Below are 25,170 nucleotides of genomic sequence, written 5' to 3'. Positions count from 1 at the left end.
CAATAGTAATTTACCTGTTTGTCTTTGCATTTCGTTATTCGTTAGTCTCAACTATAAATCGTCTTGAGTTCTTGTACAGTGTAATAGCGGCAATACACTGCCCACTGTCAGCGAAACTCCCGATGGCAGCCATCAAATTATAATTTGCACTCTTAGCGTTGATCTGACTGTGTGCTTAAAACTGGACTCATTCTTTGGAATAAATTTTCATTAGTCGTTACATTTATTCCATTGTCATTATAGGCCCACGTTTCTGAGTTCATGAAGTGAAGCAGTTACAAAACACACTTTCTTGATGCTTCCATCTGCAGTAAGATGCTTTTATCGTTATGGCTGATGAAGTTATCAGCTTATCCGAATTATATTTACAGTACTCTCTAAAAATGAAGGACGACAAATTGAAAGATGGGTTAATATATAGCAAAGACTCTAGGTTGTTTTAGATTTGGAGACGAAGTTTATTTTGTCTGTAACAACCAAACCTCAAGTTTAGAAGACATCGGTTAAGGAGACAGTTTCCTTAACTTTCCATTTATTCTGAACTTTTGATCGTGTTCTTCTGAACTGAACTGGACTGAACTCAGCTTCGCCATCAGCGCCTGAAGAAATTCGCGGTTCTTATCGGCCGCCGTCTCGTCATAGGACCTTTTGGCGTCACTGGGATGCACTACTGTTGTGTACATAGTTCCGCGTAGTCAGCGCGTACACAACTTTCCCAATAGAGCGCGCCCCGCTAAGCACAACAGCGCAGGCGCAGCGCTCGTCCGTCTCCGCACTACGAGATGGCGCTGTCTTAAGAGTCGGACCAAATTCTGCTTCCGCCGATCCGCGTATTAATATGTAACGCAGCCAATGAGATTGCTGCTAACGTAGAACCTTTTCTCCTCGCGGATCACACTCGCGCAGCGATACCTGAACGCTCAAGGTATTATAATGACTGTACAGACCTCCGATTAGTCAGTCTGCATTAGTCTGTACCAGTCTACATTTGTCTGTACCACTCTAGAGTCAAGTTTTAGTCTGTGCCTAACAAGATTATCATATTCCTGCACATAGCCATGAAGATAAATGAATAGACACTTTGTCAAGTATCAGAGATATGTGAGAATAAGATTAACGTACCAAGACCAAAGGAACTTCAGATTGTCAATTGTAAATAGCATCCAGAATCAAGTTAAGTAAGGTTTATGATTATTATTATTTTAATAAATGTGTGTGAAAATTAATCAAGTTCTGTTTAAAGTTGGTCACCGTCAATCTACTACTCTAAGCGTGCAAGTGGCTTTTCTATCGTCTGGCCTAACGGCAGAAGATAAACACGCCACGATAAGACCACGAGACATATTGCTGACACTCGCCTACTTCGTTAGAGCGACAAGTAAAATAATCTGATGGTGTGTGTACCGAAGGTCTTACAGTACGCACACCACAACTACGAAGAGTTATGTGGTCGACACACCGCTTTCCCGACCGTTGTCGGCTTCCCAAGCCTGGGAGCCTCTTTTTATTACTCAATAAACTTCTCAGTTTTCACGACGAGGCTGAGTGAACGCTGTCCAAATACCCCCACAAAGGAAAAATCACTGGCAACACCGGGAATTAAAACCGGGTCGTCCGCATGAGAGTCACTCAAGCTGATTATACATATTACGACCTACACTCTTTTCATTTTATGGCAATGACGTGTCATCAGTTTTCTTGTACTGCAAATACCCCAATCAAGCTGGATGACTTCCAGCTGTGTCTACCAAGGAAATCTCCCCATCGCAGAGCCCCCTCCCGTTAGATTTAGTGGTAAGATGACCCAGTGGATAGCCCATCAAAAACTGAACACAGGCCAAGCGTAAATACAGGAAGAAAGTGCACTGAACTGTGAAAAAGAAGCAAAATCGAGCCAGTGAATGGTCCAGTCTCAAGATGTGTAACATCGAGAAAAACTGAGTAGTCAGGGCGTTTTGGATGTGTGGTCACGGTGATGGACTGCGAAAGGAGAGATCCTTGTTTAAATCTCCTTCGAGCCTATTTTCTTTCTTCACAAAATTATGAAATATCAGTCTTCGTTTGCTCTATTCAAATTTCGGTTTGTGTCGTAGTGTCACCAGCACGCAGATACGCCGCAACACGACCTGTCGTGGACGCGACTAATATCTGAAGTAGTGCTGGAGAGACACCAAGAATCCTTCAGGGCTGTCCATAAATCCGTAAGATTACGAGGGGGTGGAGATCTCTTCTGAACAGCACGTTGCAAGGCATCCCAGGTATGCTTAATAATGCTCAAGTCTGGGGAGTTTGGTGGCCAGCGGATCTGTTTAAACTCAGAAGAGTGTTGCTGGAGCCACTCTGTAGCAATTCTGGACGTGTAGGAAATCGCATTGTCTTCCTGGAATTGCCGAAGTCCGTCGGAATGCACAATAGACATGAATGGATGCTGTTGATCAGACAGGGTGCTTACGTACGTGTCACCTGTCAGAGTCGTATCTAAACATATCAGGGGTCCCATATCATTCAAACTGCACACGCTCCAAACTATTACAGAGCCTCCACCAGCTAAGAAGGTCGCCTGCTGACATGCAGGCTCCATGAATTCATGGGGTTGTCTTCATAACCGTACACGTCCATCCGCTCGATACAATCTGAAACAAGAATCGTCCGACCACGCAACATGTTTCCAGTCATCACAGCCCAATATCCGTGTTGACGGGCCCGGCGAGGCGTAAAGCTTTGTGTCATGCAGTCATCAAGGGAACACGAGTGGGCCTTCGGCTCCGAAAGCCCATATCGATGAAATTTCGTGCAATGGTTCGCACGCTGACACCTGTTGATCGCCCAGCATTGAAATCTACTGCAATTTGAGGAAAGATTTGCACTTCTGTCATGTTGAACGATTCTCTGCAGTCGTCATTGGTTCTGTTCTAGCAGGATGTTTTCCCAACCTCAGCGATGTCGGAGATTTGATGTTTTACAGGATTCCTGATATTCAAGGTACACTCGTGAAATGGTCGTACTGGAAAATCCCCACTTCATCGCTACCTCGGAGATGGCGTGTCCCATCGCTCGTGCGCCGACTATAAGACCACGTTCAAACTCACTTAAATTTTGGTAACCTGCTATTGTAGCAGCAGTAACCGGTCTAACAACAACGCCAGAAACTTGTTGGCGGAGCCAACCGCAGCGTCAAATTCTGCCTGTTTACATATCTCTGTATTTTAATACGCATGCATATACCTGTTTCTTTGGCGCCTCAGTGTATAACGTCTGTTTGCTACAGTGAGGTGTAAGGAAGGGACCTCTAGACTTACATACCTACTATTTTGTATATGCAAGTACTACATATTCTGATTCTCGTGTTCCATTTTGGAAGTTTTGACTCTTGAATTCCTCTGTTGTAACATAGTTCATATTCGTTTGCACGTTGTTTTCATTTCTTTAAGAGGTGTATGCGGCATCTCGTCTGCTCTGACTATTCATTACATTTCCTTGGGACGTTAATATTCTTACCACATGTCTCATATTCAATAACCAATATACACACATCAAAATAAATTTTGCACCACCGCAGTTCCTAGTACTCCTGAGGATAGACGTTGACTGTGGGTATTGTATAACAGACACAGTCCCTGTTCAGAGATGTCACTAAACCTGCCTCAGTGCCTATTAGACGAAGGGGGTCCGACAGCCGATCAGTTCATCATTCCTCCAGGAAGGAGGTACACGACTAGTGTTGTCTGTAGTTCAACCATGCCTAGACGGTGAATACCGCGGTTCTATCGCGTCCGCATTGTTACTTTGTGCCAGGAAGGGCTCTCGACAAGGGAAGTGTCCAGGCGTCTCGGAGTGAACCAAAGCGATGTTGTTCGGACATGGAGGAGATACAGAGAGACAGAAACTGTAGATGACATGCCTCGCTCAGACCGTCCAAGGGCTACTGCTGCAGTGGATGAACGCTACCTATGTATTATGGCTCGGAGGAATCCTGACAGCAACTCCACCACGTTGAATAATCCTTTTCGTGCAGCCACAGAACGTCTTGTAACGACTCAAACTGTGCGCAATAGGCTGCATTATGCGCAACTTCTCTCCCGACGTCCATGGCCAAGTCCATCTTTGCAACCACGACACCATGCAGCGCGGTACAGATGGGCGCAACAACATGCCGAATGGACCACTCAGGATTGGCATCACGTTCTATTCTCCGATGAGCGTCGCGTATGCCTTCAACTGGACAATCATCGGAGATGTGTTGGAGGCAACCGGGTCAGGCTGAAAGCCTTAGACACACTGTCCAGCTAGTGCAGCAAGCTGAAGGTCCCGTGCTGTCTTAGGGTGGCATTATGTAGGGCCGACGTATGCCGCTGGTGGTCATGGAAGGCGCCGTCACGGCTGTACGATACGTGAATGCCTTCCTCCGACCGATAGTGCAACCATATCGGCAGCATATTGGTGAGGCGTTCGTGTCGATGGACAACAATCAGCACAATCGTGCACACCTTGTGAATGACTTCCTTCAGGATAACATCACTCGACTAGAGTGGCCAGCATGTTCTCCAGACATGACCCCTATCTAACATGTCTGGGATAGATTGAAAAGGGCTGTGTATGGACGACGTGACCCACCAACCACTCTGAGAGATCTGCGCCGAATCGCCTTTGAGGAGTGGGACAATCTGGATCAACAGTGCCTTGATGAAGTTGTTGATAGCACGCAACGACGGATACAGGCATGCATCAATGGAAGACGACGTGCTACTGGGTATTAGAGGTACCGGTGTGTACAGGAATCTGGACCACCACTTTTGAAGGTCTCGTTGTATAGTGGTACAACATGCAATGTGCTGTTTTCATGAGCAATAAAAAGGGCGGAAATGATGTTCATGTTGGTCTCTACTACAATTATCTGTACACGTTCTGGAACTCTCGGAACCGGGGTGATGCAAAAACATTTTTTGATGTGTGTGTAATATGCCATGATTACGGAAAGAGAACAGACTTGTCAATGGCCAGATGAAAAGTCCATAATTATGCGATAAAAAATCTCCAACTTTTTAAGTCCATCACCGGGACCACACAACCACGACGCCGCTGTTCTTGCAACACGCTCGATGTTACATATATTGAGCGTGGACCGTTCACTGTTTCTATTTTGCTCCTTCTTTCGCAGTTCAGTAGACCTTCTTCCTGTTTTGATGCTTGATCTGTGTTCAGTTTTTGCCAGGCTATCCAGTGGACCACTTTACGACTAAATCTTAAGTGCGTGCGTTGTGGAGTTTCCCATGTAAGTGTAAAGACCAGTAAGTATGAAGACAACTATCGAAAATCTCAATACCGACCGGTGAGCGCTATCAAAATGCGCGCAGGATATAGGGCTGACGCTCAGCCCATCCAAAACCCAAGCAGTACTGATTGGTCATTGTAGGCTCTTTCGCCGGAAATGTCGGGAATCTCAACCATCCTTAACTCTCAATGGGACTAATACCAATTTATCTCCTCCAGCACAGAATATAGGAGTAATAATGGAAGAAAATCTAAATTGGACTGAACACGTAACTACAATGCGCTAGAAGGCATCTTTCCATGCCATAAAAAATATATATAAACCTATTCCCTCTTGACCTGAAAAAGAAACTTACACAAATAGATATACTTCAAGTTATTGATTACAGGGATGTTATCCTGCAAAACCTCTCTCAAGAAAGCTCACGGCCCTTGGATCTGGTTATGTGTGTTCTTTATATTTGTGATGCTCGACTCTTTGATAACATTTCGTCATCATATGCACATCTATCCTGGTTGCGTGTAGACAAGCTCAGAGATTTCTGTATCCTCTGTCTTCCCTACTATCTTATCAACGTAAGCTGTCCGTTATATCTCTCCTCCAACTTATCGCTCTTGTTTGAACTTACCGCTCTTCTCTGAACAACATGGGAGAAACACCCGTCCCCCCAAAAAACAAAATCGCTTCTGCCCCATTCCATCGACCAGCCACCTTCACGAAGTCCTTCTCACTAGTAGGAAACCGACTCTGGTACAAACTCCCACATTATAAATGAACAACATCTCGAGCTTCAGAAGACAGTTAATGACGTCTACCAAAGCAACAATAATAACATCTTTGACTCTGCACGCACTCAGTACCGTTGTACGAGGGTTGCCCAAAAAGTAACGCACCGCATTTTTCTTCTTCAACAATCCATTATTGAAAATAATGAGACTTACACACTCGATATAATGGTGTTTTATCTACTTACCGTATTTTTCCACATAATCTACATCCCGTTCTATGGCCTTCCCCCAGTGCGAAAGAAGGGCGCGTATCTCCTGTCACTAACAGTCCATGTCCTGATGGCGCAACCAATGCTTAACTGTGTGGATCACCTCCTCATCATCCTCAAAATGTCTTCAAAGTATGGCATCCTTTAAAGGTCCAAACAAGTGTAAGCCCGAGGGGGCTAGGTCAAGGCTATAGGGTGGATTGCGTAAAACCGTCCGACCCTGTTTTGCGGTGTGTTCAGCAGTCCTAAAACTTGTGTGGGGCCGAGCGTTATCGTGTTGCAGCAAAACGCCTGTTGGGTTGCTGTGGCGCCGAAGTCGCCGGAAGCCCGTCTTGAGTTTGTTGATGTGTCGACATGCTTCTGAATTAATGGTACCGCCTCTTGGCATCACATCAATGAGAATCACACCTTCACAGTCCCGGAACACGGTGATCATGACCTTACTGGCGGAAGCAGTTGCTCTGAATTTTTTTTCTGTGTGGAGTGGGAATGGCGCCATTCCATCGACCGTCGTTTTGTTTCGGACTCAAAATGGTGGACCCCAGGTTTCATCACCTGTCACAATCCGGAACGAAAACGCCTCCCCCCCCCCCCTCAGCTTCAAAACGTTGCAACAAATCAAGACAAATGTTTTCTTTTTTTTTTTTTTTTTTTTTTTTTGGCGATTTGTGATCCACCGTTAGACACCGCGGGAATATCCAAGGGCGCGGATAATAGTATCCACAGTTACTTTGTTGATTGCTAGATGCTGCGCCAACTGCCGAATCGTAATGCGTCTGTCCTCGCGAATGACATCAACTCGCTGCAAAATGTGAGGTGTGACAGCCGTGGATGGTCTCCCCGACCGCTGCAAATCGTGGAGCTCCGTCGAACCGCCTTCTGATGACCTCACCCTCCGTTCCCGGTGTCTAACTGTACTTCTGTCGACAGCAGATGCTCCATAGGCTTTGCACAAGCGATTGTCAATATGCTCCACAGTTTATTTCTCTGCAGTGAGAAATTCTATGGTGGCACGTTGCTTGTAACGTACATCACCAACATACGATATTTTGAAACTTTCCTGCAGCTACGCTGTCTGTCGGAAGTGACGGAAACTTGGCGCACTTACTCAGATTTCAAGTAATACGTACGTAACGCTTCGCATTTGTGGCATTGTTTTCGGCAAAAAATAAAATGCAGTGCATTACTTCCTAGGCAACCTTCGTACATACCTCCTTCCTACTTAATCTACCTCTATCCCTAGTATTCTTAGCTGTTGCGGTTTTTTCCCACAACTCGCTAAATCAGAAAGCATCTATTTTGGTACACCTGCAAATTCTTTTTTTGTCTGCCACTGTTGTGATAAGTCAGAAGACTGGTTTGATGTAGCTCTCCATGCTACTCTATCCTGTGCAAGCCCCTTCATCTCAAAAGAACTCCTGCAAGCTACATCCTTCTGAACTTGCTTACTCTATTCATATCTTGGTCTCCTTCTAGGAATTTAACCCCCTCCCACACACACACACACTTCCCTCCAGTATTAAATTGCCGTTCCCTTGATGTCCCGGAATATGTCCTACCAACCGATCCCTTCTTTTAATAAAGTTGTGTCACTAATTTTTATCTCTATTATATTCAGTACGTCGTCCTTAGTAACGTGGTCTACCCATCTAATTTTTATCATTCTTCTGTACCACCACATTTCAAAAGCTCTATTCTTTCCTTGTCTGAACTGATTGTCGTCCATGTTTCATTTCCATACAGAGCTACACTCCACACAAATACCTTCAGAAAAAGCTTCCTGACGCTTAAATGTATGTTAGAGGTCAACAAATTTCTCTTTTTCACAAACGCTCTTCTTGTCATAACCATTCCCCATTTTATATTGTTTCTACTTCGGTCATCGTCAGTTACTTTGATGTCCAAATAGCAGAATTTATCTACTGTTTCAAGTGTCTAGTTTCCTAATCCTTCATCGTTACCTGATTTAAATCGAATACATTCTATTTTCCTTGTTTTGCTTTCGTTGATGTTCATCTTATATCCTACTTTGAAGACACTGTCCATTCCATTCCACTGCTCTTCCAACTCCTTTGCTGTCTCTGATGGCATTACAGTGCCATCGGCAAGTCTCAAAATTTTTAATTCTTCTCCCTCAACTTCAATTCCTACTCCAAATTTTCCTTTCTCAATTTAGAGACTGAATAATAGGGAGATAAGCTACAACCCTCTTTCACTCCCTTCTCAACCACTGCTCCCCTTTCATGCCGCTCGACTTTTGTAACTGCCGGCTGGTACGTAAACAGCCTTTCGCTCCCTCTATTTTACTCCTGGTACTTTCGGAATTTCAAAGAGAATTTTCCAGTCAACATTGTCAAAAGCTTTCTCTAAGTCTACAAATGCTCTAAACGTAGATTTGCCTTTCCTTAACCTATCTTCTTAGATAAGTCGTAGAGTCAGCAATGCCTCACGTGTTCCTGCATATCTCCAGAATCCAAACTGATCTTCCCCAAGGGTAGCTTATACCTGTTCGTCCACGTGCCATTATCATTATTCTTATGACAGTCATAGCTATTGACATTACTATTATTATTTCTCTTTCCTGTCTCAGACGTTATGTCTGGTTGAAAATGGAAAGTGACGCGGACCTTGATCAAGCGTGACTTCCTCTTAACTGTACGGTATATGTTACATTGAATTTAGGAACTTTCGGGTAATTGAACATGTATCAATAATTACAGATTTCTGTAGTTGTATATATACGTTTGGATGTAGCTGTATTGCGTTGATGTACTGGTGTTATTACTATTATTATTATTATTATTATTATTATCACAGCACCAGTAGTACAAGTACTGCTAATATTAAATTTTCAAGATCATAGTGAGTATTATTTATTGACGTTACCACTACAGACACTCAAATCATTTTAATACTATTTGTCATGTTACAACCGTCATTTGTTAGGTAACTATGATGTAAGAGAGGTATTGTATTCCTGAAACCATGACCAAAATTGTGTTAGAGTTGACGTAGATGAGGAAAGTAGCAGGGAAATAGTTAAATGCCAACAAAATATTTGGAAAACCAAAACAGAGCTCTGTGCATGACTCGGAGGAATGGGAAGCCAGTAAACCGTTGGTCCATTGCCGTGGGTGGGAGTCAACAATACAGGCCCACCTTGTGCGCCTAAAAAGTACCGGAGTCAAACGAATCAGAGCTGTGCCTTTCAATTGTGTATTTCCTATTTATTATAAAGCTACTTTCTAAACTCAAGACATCAAGATGAAGAATTTTAAATTTGTGGTAAGGCTCCATGGGACAAAACTGCTGAGGTCATCGGTCTAACACACTACTTAATCTAACTTAAACTAACTTACGCTATCGACAACACACACACCCAAACCCGAGGGAGACTCGAACGTCCGACGGAGGGAGCGGCTTGAACCGTGAAATATACCTCAGACCACGCGGCTACCCTGCGCGGCTAAGTGAATAGAATCAGCCTCCCACCAAGTTATCTGGACAGACTAATGCGTTCTTCAGAATCGAAATTAATATGAAATAGCACTGAGAGCCACATACTCTTTATCTCGACCACAGCATTTAATTTACTTTATTACACCTCTTTAAGTCAACAGAATGCTGTGGTTGACAGAAACAGATCCATCCCGGTAATTACTCACTTTACCGCAATCGCTTCTGAAATGGGTAGCATGTCGACCTCGAATCAAATCAGTTCGGCACACTGCTTCCGTCCCAGGGGCTGAATAGAAGAATGATGACATTCGCTGTTTGGTCTAGGTAAACAATGACTCAGTAGCAGCGGCAAGACAAATAGTGTTATTAGGTCTACAACTTTGTTTCCACCGTTTTGCAATAGATGGCAGCAGCTGCAAGTGGTGGTGCAGGTGGTAGATCGTGTCATAGAATAAGCTTAGACATGTGTAAACATAACGTCATCAATATATTGGTCGATTCCAATAAAGGTATTCTCGACTGTCTCAGTTGACGAGCCCAGTACTCGTCTCTCACGAGATGTTTTAATTTTCTGCTTTAAAATGAAAAAAAAATCTCCGACACACTCAGTCGAGAATAACTTTGATACGACCACAAATCGACAAATATTTTGATGACGTTATGTTTACAAGTGCCTAAGCTTATTGTATGATACTATCTACCACCGTCACCACCACTTGCAGCTACTGCCATCTACTGCGAAACGGTGGAAACAAAGTTGTAGACCTAATAAAACTATTTGTCTTGCAGCTGTTGCTGAGTAATTGTTTTCGTAGACCAAACAGCGAATGTCATCATTCTTCTAATCAGGCTCTGGGACGGAAGTAGTGTGCCGAATGTGTCTACGTATAGAGTAAATGTGTTTAAGTGTTTGCACAGCATGTATCTGAGGCGGAACATGGGAAACATCCCTGAATTCACCTAGCGTGATGTGGGACACCACTTCGAGGTTGGCTAGTACACCAACCGCTCGTCGTTGATCCGGGATGATGATGATGTTGTGAAGCGCTCAACTGCGTGGTTATCAGCGCCCTTACAAATTCCCAAACTTTGTTCAGTCCAATCTCGCCACTTTCGTGAATTATGAGGAAATCATGAGGACATCACAAACACCCAGTCATCTCGAGGCAGGTGAAAATCCCTGACCCGAAAAATCTCCGACTGAGGCTAGCAAAATGGTGGGTAAGACCTCGGGTGAGGCACGTATTAGTGAAAGAACGCGAAAAAAATGGTTTCAACGATTCAACAACGGTGAATATGACGTCAGGCATCAGCACGGCAGTGGAAGGAAGGTTCTTGAAGCTACTGAAACCGACAAACAGTCACAGGAAACCGTTATCGAAAGCAGCTTAGCACTGTAAAACAAACTGGCACAGTGCAACGACAGACGATCAATAGCACACCGCCTAGCTGATCAGCACATCTGGTCATATCCAGAACTGAAGACATTCACAGAGCTCCCCAAAAGACACAATTCTTACGCAGCTGGATTCCTATCCTACCAGAAAGATGGGAGAAAGTAGCGGCAACCGATGGCCAATACTTTGAATAGTACAGTTTTGTGTAAGTTTTTCACAATACAGCCTAGAACCTCGAGAAAAAACACTGGAAGCAAAATTGTAGATCTAATATTATATTGGAACTAAGTGACTGTGACATCTCAAAAGCATTTATACAACATATATCAAAAGCGAAACTAGTGTATAAGGCATGCCCCTAATTGGCTGGTAGAAGCATTTGTTGTGCGGTCAGGTCCTGAGACGGTGATAATCTAGAAAGTATTTTGTCCCGGGCACTCGACAGTGGCGGACATTAAAGATTTCTTCCTCGGAATTTGCGGAGCAGCCGGATACGTCTGGATGAAGTACGCCGCAACACTGATGAGAAGTTGTGTAACGATGACGTGGTTCCATTGGTGTTAATTTTTCCTCCCCGAAAATAATTCATGGTCCAGCCGTTTTAGTGAAAATAACGGTAGCGTAAGATACAAATGCTGCTCCTTCGAAGTTTATCAGAATGCAAGTGGTGAGTGACAGTTTTAACAAATACGGTTTCATCCTGGCCTAACGGTGTTTATTCCTGATTGGTAACAAGATGGCGACCTGTCGTTCTTATACTGTTCCTTTTGATGTTGGTACATATGATGTACATTGACTGCTGGAGGCATTCGTTGTACGATAGGACACAGAGATGGAGATATACTTGGGGGCGAATAGTTTTTCAGCACTACAAAACAGATTTCATTCCGCCGGTTTCCGTAGGACGCTGAATACGTATGCACACACAAGATCAACATAACAAGAATATTTTAATTCCTTAGTGCATGCACCTTATACCATCGCAATATCAAATGTAGTTAAAAAAAGAAGCAATTAAAATTTTTCAGCGTAAGTAGTGTGGGAAATTTACAGCAATATAAAACTAGTAAATAACCTAATCTTCGCTTAGCCTAGGACTCAAAATCCGTTTTCGAATTTCGTTCGAATTAAAATAATACAGTTATCCACGAATTGCAGTAAAATTAACATAAAAATCCACAATTCGGAGATGATGCAGTTGGCATAGAAATTTACAATGTTTAATTGACATAGTGCCGAAAAGGATCAATTTGTAAATTAGTTTCCCTGCAGTATGCTTTACTCATGTGTAAACAGCAGAAATCCCCGCATATGAAGACGACGGTTAGTGTCGTGAAGAAGACAGCTAGCTGGTGCAGCCATATGCTCCACTGGCTTCAGTGCTGAATTTACCGGACGAGCTAGAATGGAGGTCAATCAGCGCACTGGAAGGAGGTCACATTCAGGCAGATATAGTCAGAAGCTTCATTGTTCCTTCTTCTGTTATTCATAAGCTGTATCATCAAATTTCTGTGCACAGATTTCCAGCCTGCTAGATTCAGCATAGTAACAGCAACGGCGACAGAGTAATAACGGCTGAAATTTGCTGCTATGCACTCGGAAGGAACAGGACATCAAAGCCATTATGACAGTCCTCTAACTATGTCGCAGACAGTGGGAAGATGATACTATCCAGTTCTGCCTGTGGGAATTTCATCCAGGCGGTACCCACCATGTGCATGTCAATCGGCATTCGTCACTGGATGGAACACATCTCACTGTATACATCAGACTGCCTGATCGGTGGAAGACACCTTCAAATATGAGTCCCTGTTTAGTTTCCAAACTGAAACAAAAACAATAAGTTTATATTTATTTTATTATAAATCAGTCAAGGACGATAAAAGTTTAGTAATCAGGCAATTAATTTCGGTTCACAATGACCACTTTCAGACCTAAGTAGATCCAGTATACTCAGGTCTGAATATGGTCATTGTAGTAACTATCGGATTAATAAACTTTTGTTGTCTGTGACTGGATTTATAATAAAATAAATATTTCCAGGATCGCTGTGTAACCTTACTGCGAATGGGTTGCAGCTGGAACGTATATGGCACATTAAAACTGTGTTCCAGATGAGGGCTCAAATCTGGATGTCTAACATTAGCAGGCTATGGACCAGCAGTTGTGTAAGGTGGCAGATTGAATGAATGCCAATTTCGCAGCTTACATGAGAGATTTTATATGTTATAACAAGTAACATGTTACCTGACATACTTCGGTGATAATTAGCATATTTGCCTATTAAAATGCACAGTATGTAATGCAAAGCAATAACACTCAATTCGACGGTATTAACACACCAAACCCAAATCCTGCATGTCAATGAGCGAAAGGTGAAAAAAGCTGTAGGAAACATTTTAGTTTGGGGGCAGACGTGAGTGGTGCCGTCACAGCCCAAGTACAACAGAGCACTTCTAAAAAGGGGATGGTGACCCACGGCTAGAGGGACAACAAACACACCAGGCGCTATATTGAGGGGAGCAGGTAGCGGCGCAGTGCTGCTTGCTGTGGAGAAATTCTTTAGAAAACTACATTGAGGAATTTCCAGATGGATACAAACAGACCAGCAACACAGTTCATCACATGAAATGCTTGTGGTATGCTCGTGATATGCACGTGTAACTTTTAGGCATCAGGAGCAGGCACAAAATGTCCTATTGGCTGAAATAATCTTGTAAGGAGTAGAAAGGGGCGATATTTCGATGCAGTTTACAGGTAGGCCCTTAGCAATTGGCAGAGGTAGTTTCCACAAGATGAAAGGAAAGCTCCCATTGGTTTGAAAAAGCCTTGACATGAAGCACGAAAGGACATAGGTGGGGGACAGTTTGCTACAAAAGATACAAGAATGAAAACACCGGGGACTCTCCTCTGAACCAGCGTCAAGAGTAGAACAGGGTGTATCTCATGCTCTGTACGACGCCAAAAGAGGAATTTTGTGTGAACACTGCGTTCGCTTTGGCTGACATTCAGCTAGAAATTAGCTAAAGAGTCGTTCAGCTTTAATTTCGGAGAAAGGAAACAGCCTATCAGTTAATTGATCTTGCAAGAACTGAGAGGACATTGAAGGATACACACTGCACCATCTATGCACGTGTATATCGCCATATATTCCAGACTAGGGATAAGTGCATGTTTTCTCGCCTAACTAGAAATATAGGACTGTCTAAGCTGATAAAATCAGTAAAGATTTTGATTGGCTTTGTATAGGACTTCCAGAGGGCCAGAGCATCCATGCAGCTAACACTGACAGCACATCGCAGCTAAAATGTAATTGCCGCTGGCACATGCGTAAACTTGTTGGTTCACCAGCTTGCGTCCACTATGAACTCTAGCAACCTTGAGTAATCTTTTGCTCATCTTGTCACAAAAATTAACCTTCCCCCGTAGACTTGATTGTGATCCTGAATTATACCGAACTTATAACCGGAATCGGATAATTTGTCGTACTATTGGCCAACTTCATGGAGTAGTAGTAAGAATAATTTTGTAGAGAAGGTTCTATTTATGTTTGATATTGTTATGTTCAGGATTATTTCTGCTAAACAGGACGTAATGCGTTATATTGACAACTATCTTGTAAGTGTCATGTCACAATCTATGTAAATTCGAGTACTTCTTTGTCGATAATTATGAAATTAAACCAATTGTGTACAGCTGAACACCGATGACATAAAATAAGGCTCCACCCCTAACCCCAGTCATTTATTCTATAGATGCTAACACACTTACAGGGTGTTTTTGCTGATGTTTGACGAATGTGAAAAGGAGTGGAGTGTCAGATAATGTCAACCCTGCCAGGATGGCAATTGGTCTGCCAGGATAGCAATTACTCAAATTAGAAAGAGTAATTAAAATTTGGTATTTAAAAAAAATTAAAAACAAAAAGTGACAATGTTACTCAATGCATGTATCTGCATAGTCGTCAGATTACTGTAAATGTGTGATCCACAGAGCGGAAAAGGTTGTATTAACGAGTAAAGAAAAATTGTTTTGTTTTGTGTAAAAGTAGTTTGTGCATGACCTTTCTGGCGCCGCGCGAAAGTATTCACGGCGTTGTTGAGTTGGTTTGAAGACCCACTAACTGTGAACGGCGTTGCTACTGATGTGTAATGGCATAAGAGACTTTATATGATATTTTGGAGACGTGTCAGGTCATGTAGCTTCATGCTGACTAGAGCTCAGTCTGAGATCGTCGCATATAGGGCAAACTGAAGAGCCTGATAGGATAGAAATTGACGTACAACGAAATGTATCGAATGCAGGTCACGAAACCGAACGAAGTGACAATGCAGAGGGAATGGTGGCAGTTTCGCGATCGGTATCTCAGGCTGCGACCGCACAAAACCAAACAGATGACGGATCTAGAGGCTCAGAAACAGAATAAGAGGACGTGCAACTTCGGTACGTTGAAACAAATGTTGTAATTCTGAATCAAACGGGACAGTTTCCTACGGAAAGACTGTGTGTAAGTGCGTCAGCACTATGCACAAAGGTCGGTGAGACGTCAAGTGAAAGACACTAACGGCAAAACTTACACCAAATGGTGACCGATGACGATGGCGAAGAGTCTGATAGGATATTCGCAATTTTGAAGCAACTCACTATTGTTGTCAAGCAAACTAATGCAGGGTTAGCAGACTTAAAAACAGAAACAAGTGCAAGGTTAGCAGACCTAAAAACAGAAACAATTGCAGGGTTAGCAGACTTAAAAACAGAAACAAATGCAGGGTTATCGATCACAAAAATGCTGCTATAAATGGTATCAAAACTGAGACCAATGCTGGGTTCGAAAAAGTTCGCAAAGATCAGAAAAAGTTGCAAACGGATGTTAATGACAGTTTATAGAAATTCGGAAAGCGGCGAGAGACTCGCGCAAACTAATTCAATCGCTTATGGCCGATCAGAAAAAGATGCATACTGACAATGACCAGTTGCAGAATGCAGTGTCTAATATCAACCAAAGAGTTGGTAATTTATCATCGTAAGGCGTCTGGTAAGGCGCAACAAATCGTGGAAGATCTCAATGTCAGAAAGCGTGTCACGCGAACAGCGTTAAAAAGATTAGATGCACGCATTGTAAACATCGTCTCGAAAAATAAGCAGCAGTATGGACAGCTTCGTACAGAACTGAAACAGTGTATTGAGAACCGTACAAAAAGCAGTAGTGAGGCAACGGAATCGGTAGTATCATCTCACACAGTGGTGGAAAAAATCCAGAGACAACCAAGTCCGTTATGCAATCTTCCCAGTCAGTTGCGGAAACACAAAAAAGTCATGAGATTCCATTTGTACGTCCAAAAGATGTTGTGTCTGTATTTTCCGATCCTAAACAGAAGAAAATCGTAGGAGTACAGTTGAGACAGATGAGCAAAGCAGGTACTGTGCGTTCACAGCAGACAATGGTGCTGGATGCGGTAACTGCGCGCATACAGACAGAGCGGCAGCCGACCCTCCGAACGTATGCGAAAGACGCGAATACAGAGCCTGCTGGCAGACAATTGACTGGGGATCGTCCCATGGTGACGAAGAGGAGTTCTCAACAGTTAATGTATGCAGCTGTAAAAAAACTGATGATGACGAAATTGTGGAGGATATAGTCCATTTATACGAAACCGAGAGAGAAATGGTATCCCAGGAGGATAATGCACCATAGGCAACGCCAGTATTGAGACCCAAGCCAGAGGATATATATATGACAGGAACATATCAAGACATCGTAGCGGCGTTTGATAAAGAATATGGGCAAATAACTTCATCCCAAAACATTCAGAACATCAACATCCAGTAAAATTGGCACTGAGCAATTTGAAGGTTGTGGCATTAAATAGAAAGAACCGAGCGGACAAAACGGTATCCACACGAGTATTTTCACTAGGACAAAAAGTACTTGTAAAAACCCACCATCTTTCTAGCAAGAAAAAACATCAAAGTCAGAAATCCTTTTCAGTATATAAAGGCCCTACAGAAGAAAGTAAAGTGGTTCATGATAATGCAATCGAATTAGTTAAACCAAAAACAGGGAAATCATTGTGCTTGCACCATGTGAGTCACTTGAAAGTTTATAAAGAGTAAAACAGAAAAAATAAACTCCACAAGAAAAATTAGTTGAGTCAAATATCCAGATTACAATGAGAGCAAATTGTAGAACTCAAAGACTAGGAAAGCTAAGAAAACGCACACAAATAAAAATTTTTAATTCGTACTTATCTCATTGCATAAATAGAATAAATTTCTCAGTAGATCAAAAGGATAGTTGTGAAGAAAGAACAGTGAAGTAAGAACTAAAGTAACTCTTCTGCAGACGAAATGTGTTACGGGGAATGAGTAAAAAGAAAGGAGACAGATAGAGATCAGCATGTGGATAATTGATGAAATAGTAGTAGATTCTCTCTTAAAATGTAGTGTAAATTAGAAATAAGTTGATTTTTGTGGACGAAACGAACCCAAGAATTAGGAAAGAAGTAAAGATTTAGCTAAGAAGGATATATTCATTTGAGGTTTGTTCCGTCACGGACGGTGAACATTTAGTGAAGGAGATATTTTGGTGGAAAATGAGAAGCATTTATGATTTGTCGAAATTACCACAAAATTGATATTAAAAAGAGATGTGAGGGAAATAAATGTAAAAATTTGTTAGGAGATAAGAACTAAGAGAGAGAACTGAATTATTAAGGAATGCGAGAAACATGTTATTTCACGGAAGGATGTAGACAGAGGGACGTGAGTTTAATACAGGGATGACTCCAATAAGGAAGAGTATGAAAGGAGGGGGGGGGGGGAGGGGAAGGTAATATAAAGGTTTACTGTTTGGAAGGGGGAGGTAGGTATGACTATAACTAAGAAAAGTACAAGCTCTAAAGTCATGGAATTGGACAGTGGAGAAAGTTTTAAAAGGACACAAGAAATAGAGCGATATTGTATTTTGAAGTTCAGTTATAGCTTATGCCGAAAAGATGAGAGGGCAGAGAAAAAGACGGTGGAGTCGGGGTCAAGGCGCAGAAGTTTTCATGATAATATGTAGTACCTGTAGTTAGAACTAAAGAAAAAGTACCTACTAACACACTTACCTTCGTCACCATCAATTACCCTCTTACTATCCATCGTGATGAAGATGAGGAAGCCATTACCTTTCTACTAATAGAAGAAAAAAGCGAAATGTAAAATGGACATATAGAATGGGGATAAAAGATATAAAGTTATGAAGAATATAATAAGGAGAATCCTATGTATAGTTTAAATACGGAATTTCCGTAATGTCTCTCAGTAGTTTAGTATTTGTAAAGCTAGCAATGTATCTTAAGGGGGAAAGGTTTGTGATAAGATAGGTAGTAATACCATGTAAATTAGAGAAATTTGGGGGATGTAAGATGGACAAAAGTGTGCACAATGTTGTATTATACATGACGTCATAAAGCACGATGCATCATCAATGCGGTCAGATCGACAACAGAGCTGAATAAAGTGATGAGGCATGAGAGGAAGGAACACTGAGTGTGGGTGCTTGGTACGTCAGATTCCGAAATGACGAAAGGAAATGCCTTGTTGGAAGCAACAGTTCAAGAGGATAATACCTCTGGGTAAACGTATGGGGGTCTACGATGAATCCTGGATACAGTCGCATTGTGACATGACGCGATCTTTATTCATGTGAAAGTCACATTTGATCTCCATAACAACAGTTTTGCTAAAGTGACAGATACCTAGCACTTCTGTCGCAAACTGTTTAGAGCAGCATAAGGAGATATGATGGATGCCTACAAAACCAGAATAGAGAGGACATGTTACATCAAGGACGAACGAATGTTTGAATTCACTACAAGAAGAAGAGGCAGATTTCTGGAACTCAACACACAGAATGGCTGAAACTTTCGTCATACCATACAGAATCCAGCAACTGCGAAACATTCCCTTAACACTCATGGGAGTAAGCAAGAGAACGATGGAAGACTGTCTAATCTATACTGATGAACTACCTGCCACAATAAAGGATACAGAAAGATTTGAAATAAAATACCCTAAGAACAGATTATGCAATAACGAGGTTAAACAGGTCTTGAATCTCAATTCCCAGTCCAGAGAAGAACGAAGGCCCAAGTGAGAAGACAGCAAGAAGCAACTAGAAAAGAAGATTCAACACACAAGATTAGGAAGAAAGAAGACCTGGACCAGAAGAAATTAAGAAACCTTTGTAAATCCCTTCCCATACAAGACCATTATTGCACCTACCTACCAACGAAAAATCCAATTTTAACTGTTCCAGCAATAAAAATGTTCGATATTCTTTATGGCAAATTGCAACACTTTCAAATGTCACACCAAGAGATGGGAGATGACTATTCGTATGGAAAACTAACGATGGGTTAAAGAAGAATATAAATTTTATGCTGCTGATAATAGATCTCTTATATAGTTTCACCATGAGTGCATGCGGAATGGAACAAGAGCAATCAAGCATTCAAATGGCTCAAATGGCTCTAAGCACTATAGGACTTAACAGCTGTGGTCGTCAGTCCTCTAGAACTTAGAACTAGTTAACCCTAACTAACCTAAGGACATCACGCACATCCATGCCCGAGGCAAGATTCGAACCTGCGACCGTAGCAGTCGCGCGGTTCCGGACTGTGCGCCTAGAACCGCGAAACCACCGTGGCCGGCAATCAAGCATTCACAATACACTCATACCTTCATCAATCTTTCTCTTTGCCGCCAGCCATTCCATGCTCAGAGGAGACACGACGAGGTGCATGAAGATGAGGATGACGACTTCAATTAACCACGCTGAAAATGTTTGAGAAAAGACCGTCTGTGACAGACTAATATCAGATTAAACTGAAAAAAAATTACGAACACACAGAGTTTGTTATTGTTCAAAAATATTTAATTTTGTAGAGTTTTGTGCAAGAAACAGATTTTTGTTAACAATACTTTTGAGTTTTAATCTTGACAGATCAATAATATTTCATTGTATTTCATATTTTTTACAACAAATCTAAGTTGAGAAAACCAAATGTCGATATTTTCCTTGGAGGCTAAGATTCTAGTATATAATGTATTTGTTCAAATATAGAAACATCAGAAATCCCCTTTGTCCCATTTACTTTACTTCTTATCTCTTTCTCAACCTCCATATCATCCATTAAGCACTGTTCTACATGCGAACTAGCCACCAATTCTGCACCATAGAGTGCATTTTTGAATTTAACCCTTTTCCTTCCATCAACAGTGTTCAGTTCCAACATCTGGACCTCATATTTACTCAGGAAATCAATCCCCAGCACCAGATTCATACTTAAAGAAATGGTTCAAATGGCTCTGAGCACTATGGGACTTAACATCTGAGGTCATCAGTCTCCTAGAACTTAGAACTACTTAAACCTAACTAACCTAAGGACATCACACACATGCTTACCCGAGGCAGGATTCGAACCTGCGACTGTAGCGGTCGCGCGGTTCCTGACTGAATCATACTTAAATTTGGGGCCACAAAAATGAGTGACAAAATACTTCACCTCCAATGTTTACATCTAGAACTACCTCCTTTCTCACTGGTTTACTGAAAGTTGCTGTAGCATTTCTAATTCTCCCTGCTCTGACTAGAAATTCCACTGTTTCCCAGTTCTTAATATGATCACAAAAGCTTTCTGCAGCCCCAGACACAGAACTTACAGTATCCACCAAAACAGTTTTACAGACCCCTGCCACACCAACAGGTATTATCGGTTGTACCTTTTCAATAAAATCATGCTTCAGTTCTGTTGCAGCCAACAAGCCCTCCTCTATCTCATGTATGCAATTTTTAGTCATGGTGCACGCCTGCTCTTCACTGAAAGATTCAAGATCCTTATCCCCTGAAAATATTAAATCAAATGTCTCTATAATTCCTGAGTTTCCTACACCAAACCCCCTAGATTTCTAGAAATGCTATGTTTTTCTTCCTCCCAGGACCCTGGTATCAACTGCTGGTGCAAATTTGGAAAATTAACCCAGTCATTACCATCATAATCACACTCATCTATCCCCAACCATTCAGTATTTAGCTCCTCCTGCATGGCTATCTGCTGTTCATCATTATACACTATGAAATTTTGGATTTCATCAACATCCTCACCTTCCTCACTAATTGTTTCATTAGTCACAGCATTTTTATCACCTATACCATCTTTTCCCATCCTAAATACACATTCTTCATCTAATCATTTAACATCTTTATCCCCATTAAGTATTTCCTTGTAAGTATGTTTGAACACCTCACTTTCCCTACATAAATCCCTGATTTTCCTGGCATAATCATGCTTGCTAATCTCTCAGTCCTAAGATGCCCACTTGTGAAACCATTTTGCCCTGGCTACCCAATCACCAGAATCAAAACCACTCTCTGCCTTATTCTCTCATGCTTCCTTGAAAAAATGTGTCTGCCCAGCTTCTTCACTCACACCATTAGCAACAGACATAAACTTAGTTGAATCAACAGAATCCCTCACAGTTTCAGCCAAAATATCAACACGTGCCACTCCATTCTGCACATTAAAAACTTCAGCCACAACGTCTGCTCATTCATCTGTTACAGGAACTGTAGCCTAGTCACTGGTACATTCCCTATCATTACCAGAGTGCCTCCACATATATTAACGACACATTCTGCAGCCTTGTGCTGCATATCAACATCATTGTCCATGATAATATCTGGTACAGGATCTACTGCCTGCTCACTATTTAATACATTCACACTGCTAGAGCACATACCTTCCTGTATATCTCCATCTACAACAGCATTTGAATTAGGCACTGTGGCCTCCACATGATTTATACCTCTTACCACTGGTGAAAGTTCCATTGCATTCAACACATTGCTATTTCTGCTGTCATTTACATACACACTCTCAACATCAGGACACACATTTTCTTCCACAGGTTGCACAGCTGATACATGGTCATTACTTAACATAAATGCCAAGCCAATACTATTTGCGTCATTAGCCCCCAAATTTTGATCCCTTTTATTTAACAAATCCCCAACATTTATTTCTCCCTCCTCATTCCTACGTTTCTATTATTTTTACTTCCAAAGACCCTCCTCTTATCATGCTGATTAAACCAGCCTCCAAACATTTCATCATTGCCCATAAGTGCCTCCATTCAACAAATCCTTTCTTCCCTCTCTTGCTCATTTTTATCATGATCAAAAAACCATTGTTAGTTTGCCTATAATTCTTATTCCAAACATTCTCTCCCCTTGTTCCAGTGCTATTTCTTTCATTAAAACGCCTCCCATTATTTTGCCTAATACTATTAAAAGATCCACGATTATTTCTCCCACAGTTATTTTCTCATCTCATGGTCGTTTTTCCAGCATGGTTTATTGTCCAAAATTGGACCATGTTTGGAACAAATCTCAGTTTAAAGAATTTTGTCCCTGTGGTCCCTTGCATTAATTTCTCCTCTCCCATCTTTCTGTTCTTGCTTTGGCCTTTGATCACTCCTGTTTCCCCTTCCACCTCTCTGGTACCTGACATTATTGCTAAATCTTTCCCTGTTATCCCTCCAAGTTTCAATTTGAATTCTATCTCTGTTTTCTCCCCAGTTGCCATTATGATTTCCTACCCCGCTTGAATTATGGTTGTTATTATCCCAACTCACATTATTTCTTCTCTCTCCATTATTCCTCTGATTATTCCCTGAATTATTATCCCATGAGTTTGGCTTGTAGCACATTGCGTCGTCCACCCTCTCAATAAAATCCAAGAAAATATCTGTAGAATCTGTTGGGCAGTGGATCAATTCCAACTGTACATTTTCAGGTAACTTTCTCACTAGAGTAAAAATCTCAGTCAAAATTCCGATTGGCCTATCCAAATTACCAACTTTCTTAATTCCTCCTGACAAAATTCCCTCATAGTTTGCCTGCCACCTCTGTAAACTGGCCCATTCGAAAGATCATTCTGTAATCTGTATTGTTTTGCTTGGCTCCAATACCTATTTAGAAACATATGTTCAAATATAGTATATGATTTAAACTATTCGCTACATTGATTTGTCCATTTCTGAGCAGAACCCTCCAACAATCTTGTTACCAGTTTAATTTTGCTGTTATTACTCATACCATCAATAAAACAAGCCTTACATGCTGCCAGAAAATCTACAGCATGGTAGTTGCTTTTCCCTGAAAAAGTCTTACCAGTGGGTATTTGTACCATATGCCACCCCATACTTCGATTAGCCCCACATAATTCTATATTACTCAATCTACTGTTAACTTTGTAAATTTATACATTACTCTTTACGGTAACAGCAGCCACATTTTCATTTTCCTTTATTAGGTCACTATCTGTCCCTAACAGCTTACCTAATAATAAAGTTCTGGTTGTATCACAACTAGCAACAATCGTCTGATTCACATCAATCAGAGCTTGTCTTGTCTCATCATACCTTGTGTATGCCTGAATTAATTCTACCCCTTGATTCGACAGCAACTGAATCAATCTTAGCATTCAAATTTCCTTTCACCTCCTCTTATTTTTCTGGTAAATCCTCCAAACTGAACATTTAATTCTCTGATTTCTGCCCCCAAAGAAGTTTAAATATCCCCCATACAGAGTTTTAATTCAGTCTTGAAATCCTCCATGTCCGTTTTTAATTCAGTCTTGAAATCTCCCAATCAGTTTTTAATTCAGCTCTGAATTCTCCTACTTGGCTCATTAATGATCTAAGCATAGCCACTACAGTAGCTTCTGCTGCTTCCACCTGCCCATGGGGGCTCTGAGGCTCACTCCCACACCATGTAGACTCAACATCACTAGCTGACTTCTTTATCACCATCTCACTAAATTTGGACTCCACAGCTAAATTGACTGTGAGATCGAGAACTGAGAAATTAATGTACCTGCTTCCAAAACTTAGCTTCGTTTAGACTACTACTGTGTGACGACTGTTGCCTGACGCTGTAGGCTGTCGTGCGTTGAGGTGCGGGTGTGACGGGGAACGGCTTGCAAGTTGGCGGCCGAAGCGACCCCTGCTCCGTTGTGATGCGGCAAAGTCGGCCCGTCGATGTTTGGCGGCCAGCGGCGTTTCAACTCCCGCTTTGTTGGTCGACGTCGGATTCCGCATACTGCTTGGCGATCGACAACGCGTTTCTCCCAATCTGCTTCACTTTCAAACGCAATCCTGCACTGCTACGGAGCCTGCTTAGTTAAGACAAATGCCGGACGAGAAACCCATATTAAGACAGTACTGGGCGCTACACATTGAAGTTTGAATAGTTTGGCTCGAGCCCCCACGTGGTATGGCACGACATATATATATTTGATATACTCAGCTTAACTGAGTGGCCCGGAGTTGTAGCTGGTCTCAATGTTTGGCTACGTTTTTCGTTATAGGGTGCCAGCTCACACCTGTCGTAAACTCAGTTTTTACGCTGACATAAAATATAACAAAACAATGGAAGCAGGTATTGGGGCGAAATTTAAAAACCTGATTCACTCACGTTGATTTATAATTCGAACACGTAGTTTATTTTTCTTCAGTATATTAAAAAAAAATGGTTCAAATGGCTCTGAGCACTATGGGACTCAACTGCTGAGATCATTAGTCCCCTAGAACTTAGAACTAGTTAAACCTAACTAACCTAAGGACATCACAAACATCCATGCCCGAGGCAGGATTCGAACCTGCGACCGTAGCGGTCTTGCGGTTCCAGACTGCAGCGCCTTTAACCGCACGGCCACTTCGGCCGGCCAGTATATTCACTAAACACTTAAAATGCAGTCTGATGGGCTCTTAACGTAAGGGTGGGCGTTAATAACTGATGATACGTCACTTCACTATAAAATTCATATGTCCCGATCATGGCACTCGACAGTCTTTTCGCAGTTTCCAAAATACACAGTTGTCTGCTGTCCTAAACCACTATACTGCGCTTCACTTGATCGCTTTCGAACGTTGCTACACACATACTTGTCCCCGAATGTGGCTACCAATCCACTACTACTCCCAGATGCGTTGCTCAA

Source organism: Schistocerca americana, chromosome 6, assembly GCF_021461395.2.
Source record: "Schistocerca americana isolate TAMUIC-IGC-003095 chromosome 6, iqSchAmer2.1, whole genome shotgun sequence".
Lineage (NCBI taxonomy): Eukaryota > Metazoa > Arthropoda > Insecta > Orthoptera > Acrididae > Schistocerca > Schistocerca americana.
This window is presented reverse-complemented; position numbering follows the sequence as displayed.